Source organism: Gallinula chloropus (assembly GCF_964237585.1).
Source record: "Gallinula chloropus genome assembly, chromosome: 1".
NCBI classification, from domain to species: domain Eukaryota; kingdom Metazoa; phylum Chordata; class Aves; order Gruiformes; family Rallidae; genus Gallinula; species Gallinula chloropus.
The window spans coordinates 190154318-190172870 of record NC_140085.1 but is presented as its reverse complement, the minus strand read 5'-3'; positions in this window follow the sequence as shown (position 1 = coordinate 190172870).

The following is an 18553-nucleotide window of genomic DNA, read 5'->3' as shown; positions in this document are numbered from 1 at the left end:
CAGGGAGCGGGCGGGGGCGGGAGGGGGGGGCGGAAATGCAGAAAGTCACCCTTTCCTCCCAGTCCAACCAGTCCAACCCTTTACCTGCTGTCGCTGGGAGATCCTCCAGGTCTCCAAGCCCCGAGGGAGGCGGGGGGGTGGGGGGGAACGGACACGACCCTGCCCCACCGAGCGATGCTCCCCCCCGGCAGCGATGCCGGCGGGGGAATCCGTCCCCTGGCAGAGGGTGGGATGGGGACAGCGAAGGGCCGGGACGGACAGAGGGAGGTGGCACCGCCGTGTCCCCGTCCCCGCAGCCCGGCGCGGCTCCGCTCGGCTCCGCCGCCCGCTCCCGGGAGCGGGGCGGGGGCTGGGGCTGGCGGCTCCGCCCCGGACAGCGGCAGCGGCAGGAGGAGGAAGGAGAGGAGGAGGAGGAGGCAGGCTGCGCCCAAAGGCTTGCAGTCTCTCTTATTTGGGGTGTCCCTGAGGGTATGCGCCGGCTGAGAGCACACCTCATGGCAGTGAGGTGCCGTAAAGGTGCGGGTTTGGGGGCTCCCCTGCCAAAGGAAAGGTTTGGGGGACCCCTGCTTGGGGAAAAGCCTTGCTACCCCCTCATGGTGCTGCCCCAAACCTCGACCATTGCAGTACCGGGGGTGGGTGGGAAAGCCATGGGGTGCTTGGCACTCCTACCATGGGCTTCGAAAACGCAGAGCCCCAAAAAGACAGTGAACAGCTGGCTGCATCACACACCTTGATCACACCTCATCTGCATCTTCCTCCTCTAAACTGAGATGTCTGGAGATTGTCCACCCCGGAGAGCAGTGTGAGCATACACATGGGGTGTAGCTAAAATGAAAAAGCTCACCTGGAAATCCTAGAGGAAACATATGGCCCTGGACACCACTGGTTGTAGTCAAGTGGGCACCAGTAAACCCACCCACCCCCCGTCTTGGGTGGAGGGGGTGGAGTGGTCACAGGGTAAAATATATCACATATATTTCTATTTCTTGGGTATCTATTTCAGAGGCAATCATGTCTTAAAGTCTGGTGGGGGGATGTTTTGCACAGCGAGGTGTTCCTGCCTGGGTGGATCACAGACTCACAGAACCGTAGGGGTTGGAAGGGACCTCTAGAGATCGAGTACAACCCCCCTGCCAAAGCAGCTCCCTAGGACAGGTCACACAGGTCGGAATCCAGACAGGTCTGGAATATCTCCAGAGAAGGAGTCTCCATAACCTCCCTGGCAGCCTGTCCCAGGGCTCCCTCACCAGGAAGAAGTTCTTCTGCATGTTGGTGCGGGACTTCCTGTGCTCCAACTTGAGGCCACTGCCCCTTGTCCTGTCCCCACAGCCCACTGAGAAGAGGCTGGCCATTTCCCCTTGTGTCTCATACTTGAGATATTTATAAACATTACTAAAATCCCCTCTCAGGCTTCTTTTCTCCAGGCTGAACAGCCCCAGCTCACTCAGCCTTTCCTCACAGGGGAGATGCTCCAGGCGTTTCATCATCTCCATGTCCCTCCCTGGACTCTCTCCAGGAGATTCCTGTCTTTTTTATACCAGGGAGCTCAGAACTAGACACAGCACTCCAGGTGGGGCCTGACCAGGGCAGGGTAGATGGAGACCAATGAAAAAGGTCAGGTACAGTTCTGGATTTCACTGCTTCTTGCTTCCTCCTACTCCTTTAAATGTGCCCTTTCCAACCCACCCCTTCTTTTTCCACCCTTTGTCATCACCTGCCCTTGGCCTTACATTCAAGCCAGATCTCCCAAGCATGTAGGTGCGCCATGGATGGGTCCCGTGGACCTCATCTACATGTCATGGGCATCCTGGTGCAGTGCCCTTGTGTCGTAGCAGTTTGGGGAAAGAATGAGGTTTTTGGGGTGTTTATGCCCACTTCGGATTGGTTTTCTGCACTCTGCAACAGCACAGGTGAATTGAGGTGAGAGGGATGTCCAGGGCTGCCCAGCACTGTGACCAAAACTGAACCGGTGTGATTTTTCTACCCTTCTTGATGCAAGGAGGCAAAATACTCACCTGGGAGCAATGGAACACACGTTTTTTTCCTGCAAATTGGCCATTTTCCACCATTTTGGCCCACACTCAGAGCCAACCCTGGGGTGTGCATGGTCCAAAGGGTACAAAAGCAGAAGATGTGCTGTCAGAATAACGAGTGCGAGACAGTTGCCAGGTTCCTCTTTACCGAGACAGACAAAGCCGACAGCTCACTAGCAACTGTCTCTCTTTTTCTAAAGAAATAATCCAAGAAGCTGCACCCACCATCAGGGAAACCTCACCTGGAGGTAGCAAACAGAGGCAAAAAATCAGAATATAAAGTCTGACCCAATGTGATGGTCGATGAGAAACTTGACATGAGCCAGCAGTGTGCTCTTGCAGCTTGGAAGGCCAATGGCATCCTGGGCTCCATCAGCAGAGGGGTGGCAGCAGGGACAGGGAGGAGATTGTCCCTCTTTACTCTGCCCTCGGGAGGCCCCAGCTGGAGTCCTGTGTCCAGAGCTGGGGCCCCAATACAAGAAAGATGCAGAACTGGTGGAGAGGGTTCAGAGGAGACCACGAAGATGATTAGAGGGCTGGAGCACCTCCCCTACAAAGAGAGGCTGAAGGAGCTGGGCTGGTTCAGCCTAGAGAAGAGAAGGCTGTGGGGGAACCTCATTGCAGCCTTCCAGTACCTGAAGGGAGCAGAGAAACAGGAGGGGAATCAACTTTCTAAAAGGGTAGACAATGGCAGGACAAGGTGCAATGGATTAAAGCTAAAGGAAGGAAGGTTTAAATTAGATATTAGGGGAAAGTTTTTTACAGAGAGTGTGGTGAGGGGCTGGAACAGGCTGCCCAGAGAGCTGGTGGATGCCCCATCCCTGGGGGTGTTCAAGGCCAGGTTGGATGGGGTCCTGGGCAACCTTGTGTAGCTCCAGGGCTGGAGGTTGGTGTCCCTGCCTGTGGCAGGGGGGTTGGAACTCTATGATCCTTGGGGTCCCTTCCAACCCAGACCAGTCTGTGATTCTATGATTCTATGGCCCCCCTAGCCCCAGCAGACGCAACACGGGGTTGCGTTATAGGCAGCATCACAGGCAGCGGTCCTGGTAGCTGTTTGCCAGCTGCTTTTCCTTACACTACTGCTGACAACTGGCTTTTCCAAATCAGAAGCCTCCCCAAGCTGTGATTATCTTAAATCCTGATGAAAATACATCCCGTGGGAGCATTTTATTCACTGCCTGGTTGCTGGGTCTGTTGAAGAGCTTTAGGATGTATTTTCCCTGGGGCTCAGAGGTGGCTGTGCTGGGGATGGGGGGGTACACAGCAGAGACGCAGGTATTTCAAGGCACATTACAAAGTTATGACAGTAGGTCCATGTGGCTTTGCCAGACTATAAACACCAGGGATGGATGAAGTTTTACATGCTTGAGTCTCCTTCGAATTTGCAGCAGAAACAGTTCAGCCAATTGCAAGATCAAGAAACAAAAAAAGATTTTTTTTTCTGGCACCAAGAGAAAATATCTAACTCGTGAGGTTCCAGAAACACTGCAGCTGCTCCCAACGTCAGCCAGTAATTTGCTTCTCTTACCATCCCTTTACTGAGCAAAATGCCTCCAAAAAAAGAATCAGAGTTTGCAGATTTTCAGAATATTTCTCCAACTTGGCCAGTTGAATCTGACACAGGATCCTGATGGGGATGCAGGGCTGGGGAAGGTTTCCTTTTCAAGCCACTTCCAAGCAGCTGTGAGGTGAGGAATGGAGAGCAAAAAGACTGTCTTTCCCTGCTCCTAGTAGCATTTTGGCTGCTAAAGGCCATGCAAATTCAAAAAATAAAAAGCCAAGGAGTGGCTGACAGAAGGAAATTTCATAGGAATTTTGAGACAGCTTCTAGGAAAATTGATGCAACTTTGATTAGGAAAGTTATTTTCACATTTAAATGTTCCTTATGCCATGCTTAGAGGCTTGAAGGCTCAAAACTATTTTAAGTATATCCCTTTGGCATGGCTAAGATATCACAGAATCACAGAATCATAGGGATTGGAAGGGACCTCCAGAGATCATCGGGTCCAACCCCCTGCCAAAGCAGGGTCCCTAGCTCATATTGCACAGATAGACGTCCAGAAGGGTCTGGAATATCTCCAGAGAAGGAGGCTCCACAACCTCCCTGGGCAGCCTGTCCCAGGGCTCCCTCACCCTCACCCGGAAGAAGTTCTTCCGCATGTTGGTGTGGAACTTCCTATACTCTAACTTGCAGCCATTGCCCCTTGTCCTGTTTCCACAGCCCACTGAAAAGGGGCTGGCTGATTCCCCCTGCAGCCCATACTTCAGATATTGATAAACATTAATAAGGTCCCCCTTTAGTCTTCTTTTCTCCAGGCTGAACAGCCCCAGCTCACTCAGCCTTTCCTAACAGGGGAGATGCTCCAGGCCTTTCATCATCTCCACGTCCCTCCTCTGGACTCTCTCCAGGAGATCCCTGTCTTTTTTATACCAGGGAGCCCAGAACTGGACACAACACTCCAAGTGGGGCCTGACCAGGGCAGAGTAGAGGGAGAGGATCACCTCCTTCGACCTGCTGGCCACACTCCTCTTGATGGAGGATCCCATTGGCTCCCTTAGCCACCAGGGCACACTGCTGGCTCATGGCCAACCTGTCATCTACCAGGACCCCCAGGTCCTTCTCTGCAGAGCTTCTCTCCACCAGGTCATCTCCCAGCTGTATATATATTCCTCACTGTATATCCCCAGCTGCATTCATTTCAAAATGATGCACCTATAAAACTCTCATTAAAACCTTTTTTTGAGGTGGTTCTTATTTACTCCAGAGCTTTCAAAGCTGCTCTGTTATGACCCAGCTCAACGCTGACGCTTTAAAACCAGGGGTGAGTTTGAGGCGTAGGCAGATCTCACACCACATCCCAAAAGTGTTTTGTTATACAATTATGAAAGGGGAAAAAAATGGTTTGGGGGGGAATTTTTGTTTTCTGGCAATGAAATGGGAGACTGGAGATCTGGCGATGCAGAAGGGCATCATGTGTGAAGTCTTAGAGGAGACAGCACTGTGGTATTTTGGGTGGGGGATAGAGAAGGAGATGCTGCAGCTCCCTGGGAAGTGGGAACAGAGGGAAAGGGGGAACAGGCCTTAACCACAGCATCACCCTCCTACAAGCAAAAATGTGTTTTCATCCCGTAGGAGGAAAAAAAGTCACTCTTTTCCTCCTTCCAGGCTCACAGGAGGGAAGTCTTTGCTGGAGAAACACTTGTCCGAGCCCTTCTGATGACCCAACTGAGGATCTTTTTTTAGTGTCTTATTCCTCCCCAGTGTCAGAGCATTTCTAGATGTCGATTTGTCACATTCACTGCTGTGGTCAGGGGTTAGAAGGTGACCATAGGAAGGTTTGGGAAGGAAGACAGGGAATGTTGAGAGTGCAGAAGGTACCTCCAGGGCTGGCTTTTTGGGCAAGAGGAAGGAACATCTGATTGACTGATGATGTGACCAGTGCAGTGTCTGGATGGAGGGCACTGAGCAAGGCTTGGAGATTTGCAATACTGTCTTCAGTTATACAGAAGAAGAAAATGAAGCATGAGAAAAGTGAGGCCAACTTTATCTAGAACACGTCTGACAGGAAGCAAGCCAAGATGTGTCTGTCCATCTGTCTGTCTCCACATGGCAGTGAAGCCAGTGGGAGGTAAATCCCCATCACGGCTGCCCCATAGCCCACAGCATCCGACCAGCCCTGGGTGAGGGGAAGGAAGCACAGTAAGGGACATGCTATTGTTTTGTCCGTGCAAATACTGGGGAATGCAGGGCAAACAGGAGGGAGACCCAGGCTTTCCTGTGTTTGTGCTGTGAATATTTTCCTTAAGGTGCTTTTTCCCGACTCGTTCTCTGAGGCTTTTGTGTTTGTAAGAAGCATAAGGTGGGTGCTGATTGCAAGCATCCCCTGCGGAGAAGGACCTGGGTGTCCTGGTTGATGACAGGTTGGCCATGAGCCAGCAGTGTGTCCTGGTGGCTAAGAGAGCCAATGGGATCCTGGGGGGCATCAAGAGGAGTGTGGCCAGCAGGTCAAAGGAGGTGATCCTCTCCCTCTACTCTGCCCTGGTCAGGCCCCACTTGGAGTGTTGTGTCCAGTTCTGGGCTCCCTGGTATAAAAAAGACAGGGATCTCCTGCAGAGAGTCCAGAGGAGGGACATGGAGATGATGAAAGGCCTGGAGCATCTCCCCCATGAGGAAAGGCTGAGTGAGCTGGGGCTGTTCAGCCTGGAGAGAAGAAGCCTGAGAGGGGATCTGATCAATGGGTATCAATATCTGAAGGGTGGGACACAGAGGGACATGGCCAGCCTCTTCTCAGTGTCTGAGGGGACAGGACAAGGGGCGATGGCCTCAAGTTGGAGCACAGGGACTTCCACACCAATCTGGGGAAGAGCTTCTTCCCGGTGAGGGTGAGGGAGCCCTGGGACAGGCTGCCCAGGGGGGTGTGGAGTCTCCTTCTCTGGAGATATTCCAGCCCCATCTGGACGCCGACCTGTGTGACCTGTCCTAGGGACCCTGCTTTGGCAGGGGGGTTGGACCCGATGAGCTCTGGAGGTCCCTTCCAACCCCTATGACTCTGTGATTCTATGATTCTATAATCACATTTGCAGGGGGAACTCGCCCAGCTATTTTGCTATTCCACCCTCTACATTTCGACCTCTCCTTTGCTATTTTCTCTCTCATCCTCCTGCCCCAACAAGCCCGTGCAAGGTATCCATGAGCAGTGGTTGGGATTGTGATCCCTGGAGAGATCATTGAGGGCAAATATGTGAATGTTTGATGTTACCCAGCAACTAGAGGCAAAGATATCGTTTGTCCGCTAAGTCAGGAAACACTTGGCCTGTTTGCACAATAGCTGTGTTTGCCTGCTCTGTGGTAGGTTAACCAGCAGCCCCACAACCCTTTCAGGAGATAAGACGGGTGTATTTAAGTAGGAGGAATATCCACTGGAATGGTTTATTGCTGTAGGTAAATCAGGCCCCAGCCACCCTCAGTCTCCCCTAATCACTGCACTGAAGTTTTCCAGCATGAGGGAGAAACTGTGACAGTATCAGTGGTCCAGTTGTGGGGAAAAGACAAAAAAAAAAAAGATTAAAAAAAAAAAAAAGGACTAATTTTGTCCTGGCACAGTCTGGAGGAGAGAATTACAGCCACCCCCTGCATCCCTTCCCCACTGTCAGAATGAAATACTTCGTGGCATGTCATCAGTACAAAATTAGCCCTGAGCACATCTTCACATAGACCGAGCGGCTGGAAGTCAACAACAAATACAATTGAGAAGACAGACAAGCACTGATTTTTTTCAGCTGTTATGAGAAATGACGAGGGAAAGCGATAAACAGGAGCAGAAGTCTCCCAATTTGATCACAGAATCAAAGAATCACAGAATCACAGAGCTGTAGAGGTTGGAAGGGACCTCCAGAGCTTATTGGGTCCAACCCCCCTGCCAAAGCAGCTCCCTAGGACAGGTCACACAGGTCGGTGTCCAGATGGGGCTGGAATATCTCCAGAGAAGGAGACTCCACACCCCCCTGGGCAGCCTGTCCCAGGGCTCCCTCACCCTCACTGTGTAAAAGCTCTTCCACATGTTGGTGTGGAAGTTCCTATGCTCCAACTTGCAGCCATTGCCCCTTGTCCTGTCTCCACAGACCACTGAAAAGGGGCTGGCCAATTCCCCCTGCAGCCCATACTTAAGATATTTATAAACATTAATAAGATCCCCCCTTAGTCTGCTTTTCTCTAGGCTGAGGCGTCCCAGCTCACTCAGCCTTTCCTCACAGGGGAGATGCTCCAGGCCTTTAATCATCTCCATGTCCCTCCTCTGGACTCTCTCCAGGAGATCCCTGTCTTTTTTATACCAGGGAGCCCAGAACTGGACACAACACTCCATGTGGGGCCTAACCAGGGCAGAGTAGATGATGTCTTTATTGCAAAGTAGGTGCTCCTCTGCTGCAGGGCTGGTGTTTTAAATCTAGGCTGGTTTATATAAATAAAGGCAGACTATGACATAAGGTGCTATTATCAGGTCAGTCACACGAGGTATTTCGTCATCTTTCATATCTGAAAGGTGCAGTTGAGCCCTTGAACAGGAGAATGGGCAAAGGTTAACTGGTGTTTGATGATGCCGTTGGCTATCACAGCCCCACGTCCCCCCACAGACGGCCTCTCCACCACGATCCTCCAAATCAATTCCTCGGGAGCAAAGTATGAACTTTCCCAGCAAGTAACTCTGTAAATTCAGAAGCAGCAGCTTTGACTTTCCAGAGTATGGATAAAGCTGGCAAGTTCCAAACAGTGAGCTGCAGGAAGCATTGACTGTCTTCTGATATTCAAAGAGACAACATTAGGATGGAGGAGCAGGAATCATAGAATCATGAGGGTTGGAAGGGATCTACAGAGATCATTCGGTCCAACCCCCCTGCCAAAGCAGGGTCCCTAGCTCATATTGCATAGATAGGTGTCCAGACAAGTCTTGAATATCTCCAGAGAAGGAGACTCCACACCCCCCTGGGCAGCCTGTCCCAGGGCCCCCTCACCCTCACTGTGTCAAAGTTCTTCCACATGTTGGTGCGGAACTTCTATGCTCTAACTTGCAGCCATTGCCCCTTGTCCTGTCTCCACAGACCACTGAAAAGGGGCTGGCCATTTCCCCCTGCATCCCATACTTAAGATATTTATAAACATCAATAAAGTCCCCCCTTAGTCTTGGTTGTCAAAAGACGAGAAGATCTGGAGGAGCCAGGAGGAGTCTTTGTGGCAACAGTGGCCCAATGACAAGGTCAGGAATGTCTGTTTCCATTGAGGTTCCTCAGGAAGCATTTTCTAGATCCTAGATGGGGTGCACTTATCAAACAAACGTAGCTGAAACAGCAAGGAAAGAAATACCTTTGTCACCTTGTGAAGCAAGCTTTCCCTGCTCTCGTGAGAAGGAGATTTACCAACGATGTCTCTGAGTACACCTGGCTCAAAGAGTCAAGCAAGGATGAATATGAAAGCCAAACTTTGTTTACATCAAAACCTTGGTGGGTTTTGCTGGAGGAGCTCCCGTCACATCCATCCTGGAAAGTAGACCCCCATGTCCTCCCACAGATTCCCTCTCCAGCTTCCCCATGCAAACAGGGCTTCATTGTTTCCTTCTCTTCCCTGCCTGCCCACCCCTGGTTTTCTCCTAATCAAAACATTAATCAGAAGCTTTCAGATGATGTCTTTGTTCTGAGCATCACAAGCATGGGAAGGTCTGAGCTCATGGCTGGTGCCAACACAGAAATCTAACTTTATTGATAAAAAACCCCATTGATATATCTCCCTCCAGGAGGACTTTCACCTGCTCCGGTCTGTGCAAGGCTTTAGCCACATTAACATGACTTTGGAGGGGATTTTTGTATATAAACACAGATAGGCACACAATCAAACCTTTCACAGATGTGCACCGGCCCAGTTAATATTAAACAACACCTTCAGGTGATATCTCTCCATTGCTTCAGACCGAGAGGAACCTACCACATTCTTCTCATAGCTGCTTTGCAGGTAGCTGAAATAAAATCTCTTTGCAGGCAGCTCAGCCACAGACCTGACCTGTATCCCTGAACAAAGCCTCTCTTATTCAGCTAGGCAAAGGGGAACATCGTTTTTCTGATTATCTCCATCCCGGAGTTTTCTCGGACAGACAGGCGGGATTTGAAGGACCCTGTTCGGTGACCCCGTAACAGGGGCTTTATCTGCAGGCTGGGTTGAAAGACCCATCACAGCCTCTGGCTAAGTGTGTCTGTGAGGGAGCACGCTTGCACGAACAATGCCAAAATTGGACCCCTGGAGTTCAAAACTTCATTGTCTGAAACACGCTGTGAATTCATCTTCCCCCTTTCCTAATAAAGCAGCAACATGTTTTCAGTCCTAAGGAACCTGCTTTGGCAGGGGGTTGGACCCAATGATCTCCTGAAGTCCCTTCCAACCCCCATGATCCTTTGATTCTTCATGTTGCAATGTAATGTGGTTCTACATGAGCACATAACATGCTGATAAAAATAGGCTGGGTATAAGTTTATATAAAAAATAATAAATGCATATAAAAATTATGCTGTATATAAGCTTAATCTGTCAGTTTCTTTTCGATGAGTGAAATACAGCGTGTGTAGGGTGCATCTGAATTCAGTTTTCCAAGTAACTATACACAAATACACTCCTCTGCTAACTTCAGATTGTCATTTTGGGGCATATTCAAAGAATCACAAGGTTGGAAAAGACCTTTAAGATCATCAAGTCCAAACATTCCTGTCCTAAGCCAAACCATATCCCTAAGTACCTCATCTACCCCTTTTTTTAAACACATCCAGGGGTAGGGACTCAGCCCCCTCCCTGGGCAGCCTGTTCCACAGCCCCACAACTCTGCCAGGGAAGAACTTTTCCCTCCCATCTGAGCTGACCCTGCCCTGGTGCAGCTTGAGGCCATTGCCCCTTGTCCCATCTCCTGTCCCCTGGCTGAAGAGACCATCGCCCACCTCTCTGCACCCTCCTGGCAGGTCAGTGGAGGTGCTGAGAAGGTCTCCCCTCAGCTTCCTCTTCTCCAGACTAAACACCCCCAGTTCCCTCAGCCACTCCTCAGAGGATTTGCCCTCCAGCCCCTTCCCCACCCTGGTTGCCCTTCTCTGGACTTGCTCCAGGACCTCCATGTCCTTCTTATGGTGAGGAGCCCAGAGCTGGACCCAGCACTCAAGGTGCAGCCTCCCCAGTGCCCAGTCCAGGGGCACAATCCCCTCTCCAGACCTACTGGCCACACTATTTCTGACACAAGCCAGGATGCCATTGGCCTTCCTGGCCACCTGGGCACACTGCTGGCTCATGTTCAGCCTGTAGTCACCCAACACCCCCAGGTCCTTCTCTGCCTGACAGCTCTCCAGCCAGTCTCCCCCAAGCCTGTAGTGCTGCTCAGGGTTGTTATGTCCCATGTGCAGGACTGTGTACTTGGCGTTGTTAAACCCCATCCCATTGGTCTCAGCCTATCAGGGCTTTAATGTAAGATCTTGGAAAGATGAGTCCTCCTTTCAGAACATCACTTGCCAGCATTTGGATGGCCTGGGCTCACGGAGAGGATTTTAAGCAGAGCGGAGGGGTCATCATCAGAGTTGATATTGCCTGAAGGCTGGATACACTTGAAAGGTTCAACATATCCCCCCTAAAAAAACCACTAGAAAAATGGGACCACTCTCCTTACCTCATGCAAAGTATTAAGCACAGTGTCAATTAACCCATTTGCATATTAAGGATGGACCAAGGGGTTCACCTCTCATTGTGCAGAATTACTCTGAGCATAGCTGCAGTGTCAGACCTCTGGTTTGTGTGTCAAGGAGGACTCAGAGTCTGCATGGTGGGAATTGGACAAGTGGTGACACAGGAGTAACAAGACCCTCTGTGCAGCTGCCCAGGAGGACATGGATGTGGAGGAGGTGAGTCAAAGGGCACGATTGCCTGTGTGCTGTCCATCCTTCCCTGGAGCAGTGCAAGATCTCTGGCCCCAAATCCTCCATGAAGACTTAGACTTTTCCTGGGAGATTTCTACTACCACATTAAGAGGTGAGGCCACACAGCTCTGCCCAGTGCCTCCCTGCTTGGTTGGCATTGTTAATGTGCCATGCTCACTCCTTACACAAGTTTTTTATTGTGTTCAAGCCCAGAGTCCTCAGGCAGTGTCTGTGCCCTCCTAGATGAAGTCAAAGCAAAGCGTGAAATAGCAGGAGGAGGCAAAGGGCCTGGAGATACCAAGGATTTCACCTCTGCAACCCAAGCTGTGCTAGAAGAGTTCTTGCTACCTCCTCATGGTCACCAGCAGCAAAATGGTTCCACTGAACTAGAGGCACTGGTTTGGCCAGGGATGAACTATAATTTAGCTTCAAGGGCTCCTTGTCCCTGGGGTCCTGCAGTGCCAGGGCAGGATGAAACCCAAGGGAGTTTCAGCAATTATCATATAAATCCCTAGGGATGCAAGACATGTGGGATGGGTAGGGCTGTCTGCCCAGTCAAGGATAGCAGCAATGACTGTTCCCAGCCCGTGGTCACAACAGGGTTGGGCAAAGCAGCGTCAGAGCATCCTGAATTCCTGAGGTGGGAACATGGGCTGCCCCCCTAGCTGCAGGGCCAAACCTGTGTCTTATGGATGGATGTCTTCTGGAAGGCATTTTGCCTTCAATGCCTCAACTGCCAAATCCACCAGTGCCCATGACTCTGGGACACTTTGTGGTGCCCCAGTTGGGAAGGAGGGAGGGAGTGGATGTGGGACCAGCATCCTTCTCTCCAACCAGCTCGTGCTGGGCTTTGTGAAGGAGATGTGAACCAACTCACTTGATCCTAGTAGACTGAAATAATTCAGGGGTCCCTACATTCAATGCAGCAGGTTGTCCTCAGGGGACAAGCCAGGAGGCACAGTAGAGAAGACCTACGTGTCCTGCCATCACTTGTGCAAATGAGTCCAAACCATCTTCCAAGCAAGGTCTGGACTCACTGTGAAGATTTCATGGCTGGTAAAGGCCATGCAAAAACATCCTCCCTTCAAACCAGGTTTGTAAAAGTCACCAAATTGCTCATTTTGGCCCATTTCACACTTAGGTAGCTCAGCTCAGCACCTTGCTCTTCAGCAGAGGGTGGATCCCAGGTCAGGTATGTCCAAGAAGCTCTTGCAGCCCAAACAGCATGAAGAACTTGTTGGTCTCGTCTTGCTTCCAGCTTCCTGCTCAACCTGCCAAGAGCCAATCCCAGGAGGAGGCATCTCAGCTGGGCAGCCTCCTTGCCTGCCGGAAGCATGGTGAGAGAAAAGGAACACATTCAGCTTCTCCTCCTTTCCTCCTGGGACCAGCCCTGCCCTGTTTTTACTGTTTTCACTTGAGTTTCCCCTCCTCTTCCTGGTCTAGGAGGCTTTTTCATGCTCTGAGTGTTCTCAGACATTTCTTATTGCTGCCAGACACCCCAACCCTATGTAGGTTTAGCAGAAACCACCACAATCCTCTACACCATGGGGGAACTGGTGTGAATACGCCCATTTTCAGCAGCACAGCAGATGTGTAGCAAGGGCATCTCAACTCCTTGGGGCAGATTTCCCCTCCTGGTTTGCAGGACAGGTCGGAGAGACCACGAGATGTTTGCCTTGAACATGAGGTAACGTCTGGGGTGGAAAGGTTAGAATAAAGATACTTCCAGTATTTACGCCAGCAAGACCAGCAGCCACCAGCAAGCTGTGCTGGGCAGCGGCAGTGTAATGAGGAAAGCAAATATTATGTTACTTATAGGTGTAATGAGCTGCTGCTGCTTTTTAATGCTGGGCCCATGCAGAGAGAAAAGTCTCCTTAACTTAAAGTTGGGATCTGACCAACACAGGGATGAGAAGAATAATATTTGGGAGAGGAACACACCCCAAATAACAGCGTCTGTGTGGAAAGCAGAGAGCAGACAGTATCTCCTGGCCACAGATGGTTCCCATCAAGATATTTTTTTTTCTCTTGTTAATCCCAAAACAAGCTTGAGATATATTTTTATTTCAAAGTTAAGTGAAGAAAATAAAGAAGAAACTCCACCATGATCCCCTGTTTTTCTGGCCTCTCTCCCTGCTTGGCCTCTGAGCAAGCACAGAAAATTAATTTCATGTTAAAGGCAGGTCCTAGCAGAGACCCTTGAGAACAAAAACTCTGGGGTGGTTCTTCCAGCTCTTCTTGATCTGGAATTTTCTCTCATTCAAGCTGGAAACAGAGGTGGAAATCTAAAGCCAGGACTGCCTTATTCATGATGTGATGGGTGGACTGTCTGGTGGATAAAGAATTGGCTGGAGGGTCGCATCCAGAGGGTGGTGGTCAATGGCTCAACATCCAGATAGATAAGTATAACAAGTGGTGTCCCTCAGGGATCTGTACTGGGACCAGTGATGTTTAATATCTTCATCAATGACATAGTGGTATTGATGCACCCTTAGCAGGTTTGCAGGTGACACCAAACTGTGTGGTGCAGTCAACCTTCAGAGGGATGGGATGTCATCTAGAGGGACCTGGACAAGCTAGAGAGGTGGGACTGTGCAAACCTCATGAAGTTCAACAAGGACAAGTGCAAGGTCCTGCACTGAGAATGGCAAAATGGTTTCAGTTGGAAAAGACCTTCAAGATCATCGAGTCCAACCATCTATCCAGCCCTACTAGGTCCAACATTAGACCACATCACTAAGTACAACATGGTTTTGGATGGAAAAGGCCTTCAAGACCATTAAGTCCAACCATCTTTCCAGCCCTGCTAGGTCCAACACTGGACCATGTCACCAAGTGCAACATCTACTCTTCTTTTAAACCCCTCCAGGGATGGTGACTCACTCACCTCCCTGGGCAGGCTGGGCCTGACAACCCCTTCAGTAAAGAAATTATTCCTAATATCTAGCCTAAACTTCCCCTGATGCACCTTCAGACCGTTAAACTGACTTGGCTCAGGACACTGTCTCTCCTGAACTTGTCATCATCCTAAGGTTTTTGTTTTCTCCCATTTTATAGCTGAAAGAAAGAGGAACTCGAGGCCTTGATAAAAATAACAAGGACTCCTTCAGGCTGGCTGTGAGGAGCATTCCTACAGCCAGCAAGTGCTTGGCAAGAGAGAGGGTGATTTTGGGGATGTATATTTAAAGCATCCTCTGATGCATTCTGTGCTGTTCATAAAGGGACTGGTGATGTGCATCCAGGACGGGAGGTTGTAGCTCCAGGCCTGGAGGTTGGTGGCCCTGCCACCAACCCCCACTGGCAGGGGGGTTTGAACTCTGTGATTGTTGGGGTCCCTTCCAACCCAGACCATTCTATGATTCTGTATCTGGGTGTCTATGGGGTTGTCCACATGGGTATCCAGAAGGGAAGATCTGCCCATGCTGTAACTCTGACCATATCTAAACCCATCTTTGAGCTCAGGGATGAAGCCCTGAGCTAATCCATGCCTGAAGCCATCACGTGCTCAGGAGAATTTTTACCTCCATTTAAAATAAATAAATTATAAAAACAGCATAAGTGAGGGGACTGGGAATTAGGTGCACTCAAAAGACATCCCAAAAGCACTGCTCTGCAGACTTGCTAGTCATTCCTCTACGGACTCCTTGCTATTGCTGGATGGCTTGGTTCCACAGGCTTGGTATGATGGAGCTATCAAGGAGCACTCCATTGCATGTTGCAGGATTGGTCTGCAGAGGCAGCCTCAAGTTAGAGTGTTGTGGTTTTACCCCGGCTGAGAGCCGAGATCCACACAGCTGCCTGCTCTTTAAAGGAAAAGAGCAGGGGAAGTGTGTGTGTGTGTGTGTGGGGGGGGGGGGGGGTGAGAGGCAAGGGAAGGGAAAAGGAAGGGGCAAATAACCCCAAAACCAAGAAACCAAAAGCCCGTGGGTTGGGATAAGGATAGTTTACTAAGATAACAGAAAGATACAATATAACAATGCGAACAGGACTTTAGAGCAAAAATATATGAAGCTGTTGATACACAATGCAGTTTCTCACCGAACCCACAACTCAGGCTGTGCCACCCAGAGCCGTCCCAGAACCCGACCGTCCCCCAAAACCGCGTGTCCTGGAGCCACCCCTGCTCCTCCTCCCATCAGCCCCCCGATATCCTGGGCAGAACATAATTGGCGTGGAATACTCTCTTTGGTCAGTTGGGTCACCTGTCCTGCCTTCGCCCCTCCTTTCTCATGAAGAGCTGAGAAAGTCCTTGACTGTCTGACAGCAACTAGAAACATCAGGGTGTTATCAGCACTACTCCCATTTTAACGCCCAAACACAGCATTCCATCCGCTGCTACAAATGAAGTTAACTCCATCCTGACCAAAACCAGGACATAGAGGTATGGAACTCTGCCCAAATGTTGATCTGTGGGGCATTTGAAAGGTTTCAGATGGACACAAGGCCAGGCAATAATAACCTTTCCTCACAGGGTGATACATGTGTTCCATGGTGGCCCTGCTAGAAGCAACCCTACAAGGTGGTGACTTGTCCTTGAAAGCTCAACGACTTTCATTAATAGGCATATTTTTTCAGACAGATATTCTTCCTGGAACATTTACAGCCCCTGATGAATCTGAGAAACCTTCCTTCCTCTCTGGCACCTCCCTCCAGTGACTCAGCACATGCAAACGCTGACTCATCAAAATCTCCCAGCAGTGTCAGACTTCCCACACGAACCAAGACAGGGTGGTGGGAGGAGGAAAATGCTTGGTTCTCCCTCCTCTGTGCCTTGAGGACACGTCAGAGGGCATTGCAGACACATCATCAGGGTGGGGAAGTCAGGGCAGGCTGGAGCAGCACAAGGACTCTTCTTCTGGACAGGGATGTGCAGAGATAAGGTGATGTGGTCTGGCAGTTGCTGACCAGCATGGAAATGGGTTGACAACCATCAGCCAACATGCAATGGGACATGGTCTCCAGGACATTGTCTTCTGGCTGAGAAAAAGGGCCAGGATGGGTTTAGGAAGAAGGATTTGGAGTCTCCTTCTCTGGAGATATTCAAGACCCGTCTGGACACTGACCTGTACGACCTCTCCTAGGGACCTTGCTTTGGCAGGGGGGTTGGACCCGATGATCTCTGGAGGTCCCTTCCAACCCCTACAACTCTGTGATTCTATGATTTGCAGAGGTGAGAAAGAGGATGGGCAACACTAGGGTTGGTGTTTTGCTTTGGGGTCTGTGAAGAGCGGTGGCAACGACCTTGTAGAGTTGGGGAGTTTGGCTGCACAAATTGCAGCTTTCAGCTCAGGCATCAGATGATTATTCCATCCAAGGATAAAAATAAGTGATTCCTGCAGCAAACAGCACCACTGAACAGGCTGCCAAGCTCTTGAGTCTGTGGCCACCCACTGGAAATCCTGCTGGAAAATTATGGAAAAACCTGCATTCATTCACCAGGGGTGAGGTGAACCTCTCTCCTGGAGATCTGCCATGTAGATGGTTGTACAGATATATAATTGGTCATCCTAAAACAGATATTCCCTGGCTCCATTGCAAGTCATGGGGGACAGTGCCCTCTGACCTGTTTCATATGTAAGTCAGAGCACACGAATAAGATGTTTCTTATCTACTTTCTACTCTGCCCTGGTCAGGCCCCACCCAGAGTCTTGTGTCCAGTTCTGGGCTCCCTGGTATAAAAAAGACAGGGATCTCCTGGAGAGAGTCCAGCGGAGGGCTACAAACATGATTAAAGGACTGTAGCATCTCCCCTAGGGGGATAGCCTGTAAGAACTGGGGCTGTTCAGCCTGGAGAAAAGAAGCCTGAGAGGGGATCTGATCAATGGGTATCAATATCTGAAGGGTGGGACACAGGGGGACATGGCCAGCCTCTTCTCAGTAGTATGTGGGGACAGGACAAGGGGCGATGGCTGCAAGCCACCAATATGTGGAAGAACTTCTTCCCGGTGAGGGTGAGGGAGCCCTGGGACAGGCTGCCCAGGGGGGTGTGGAGTCTCCTTCTCTGGAGATATTCCAGCCCCGTCTGGACGCCGACCTGTGTGACCTGTCCTAGGGAGCTGCTTTGGCAGGGGGGTTGGACCCCATGAGCTCTGGAGGTCCCTTCCAACCCCTGTGGTTCTGTGATTTCCTTCCAGACTGAAAAATAAGCTTTAGAACACACCCCAGGTACTTCACCCAAAAGATCCTTTGATGAGGGTGTCTTTGTGCAGTTGCAATCCAGGTGTCTGCCACACTTCTCGCATGGACAGACGGACAACGTTAGCAAAAGACAAGGATGCAGTGTGGCTGGGCACTGCCCATCCACTCAGCGCTTCACTCCAGAGGTGACTGCATCCTAACAACCGCCTTTAGCCTGGTGAAACCAGCCTTGCTGCATCTCAGAGAGTTGAACCCAATGTTGAGGTGCCCCAAGGCCAGGGCTGTATCTCATTCAATTACATCACATTTGGCTTTTCTCCTCCATTTTTCCCAGCCAATGGTCTCGGGCCATGGTCCTGGAATGCCGCAGCAATGGGTCCATTACCCTTCTGCTCCACCACCTGCTCTTGCCACCCACTCCCTCCCTTCCCATCTCATGTGGGCTTCAAACAGCCCAGGAGATACCTGGGAGATGTCTGGGGACATACAGCAGACAGTCAGATTCTTTCCCTGCCACTCTGAGGGGACAGGTCTGGAGCTGGGACAGAGAGAGCATGGTAGGACCACAATGTTACCCACTCAGCACCAAACCGGGGCTGCCAACACCACTGGTCCATTGGGATGTCTTCCTCAGGGTGATTTCTAGCCATTTAGAGACCTTTCTGCCTTTGGCTTTCATGCCTGGTTAAATTACTCTGTTAATTATGCTCTTCTGAATTAATGAGCCAATTAGGAACTCCAAAGTGTCTTACCTGGAGGTGAAGCCTCCAGATTTACCCATGTATAATGATTCTTTCAACAGCATCCCTAGTTCAGTAGCTTGTTGTGTTTTAGATGTCCTTGGACTATTTTTAGAGTGAGGGGTTCTCTGGGCTTGTGGTACAACTGAGTCAAACCCAGGACAGGCTGTGGACATAGAGTTTTTCTGCCATGAGGATTCTCTAGTGTCT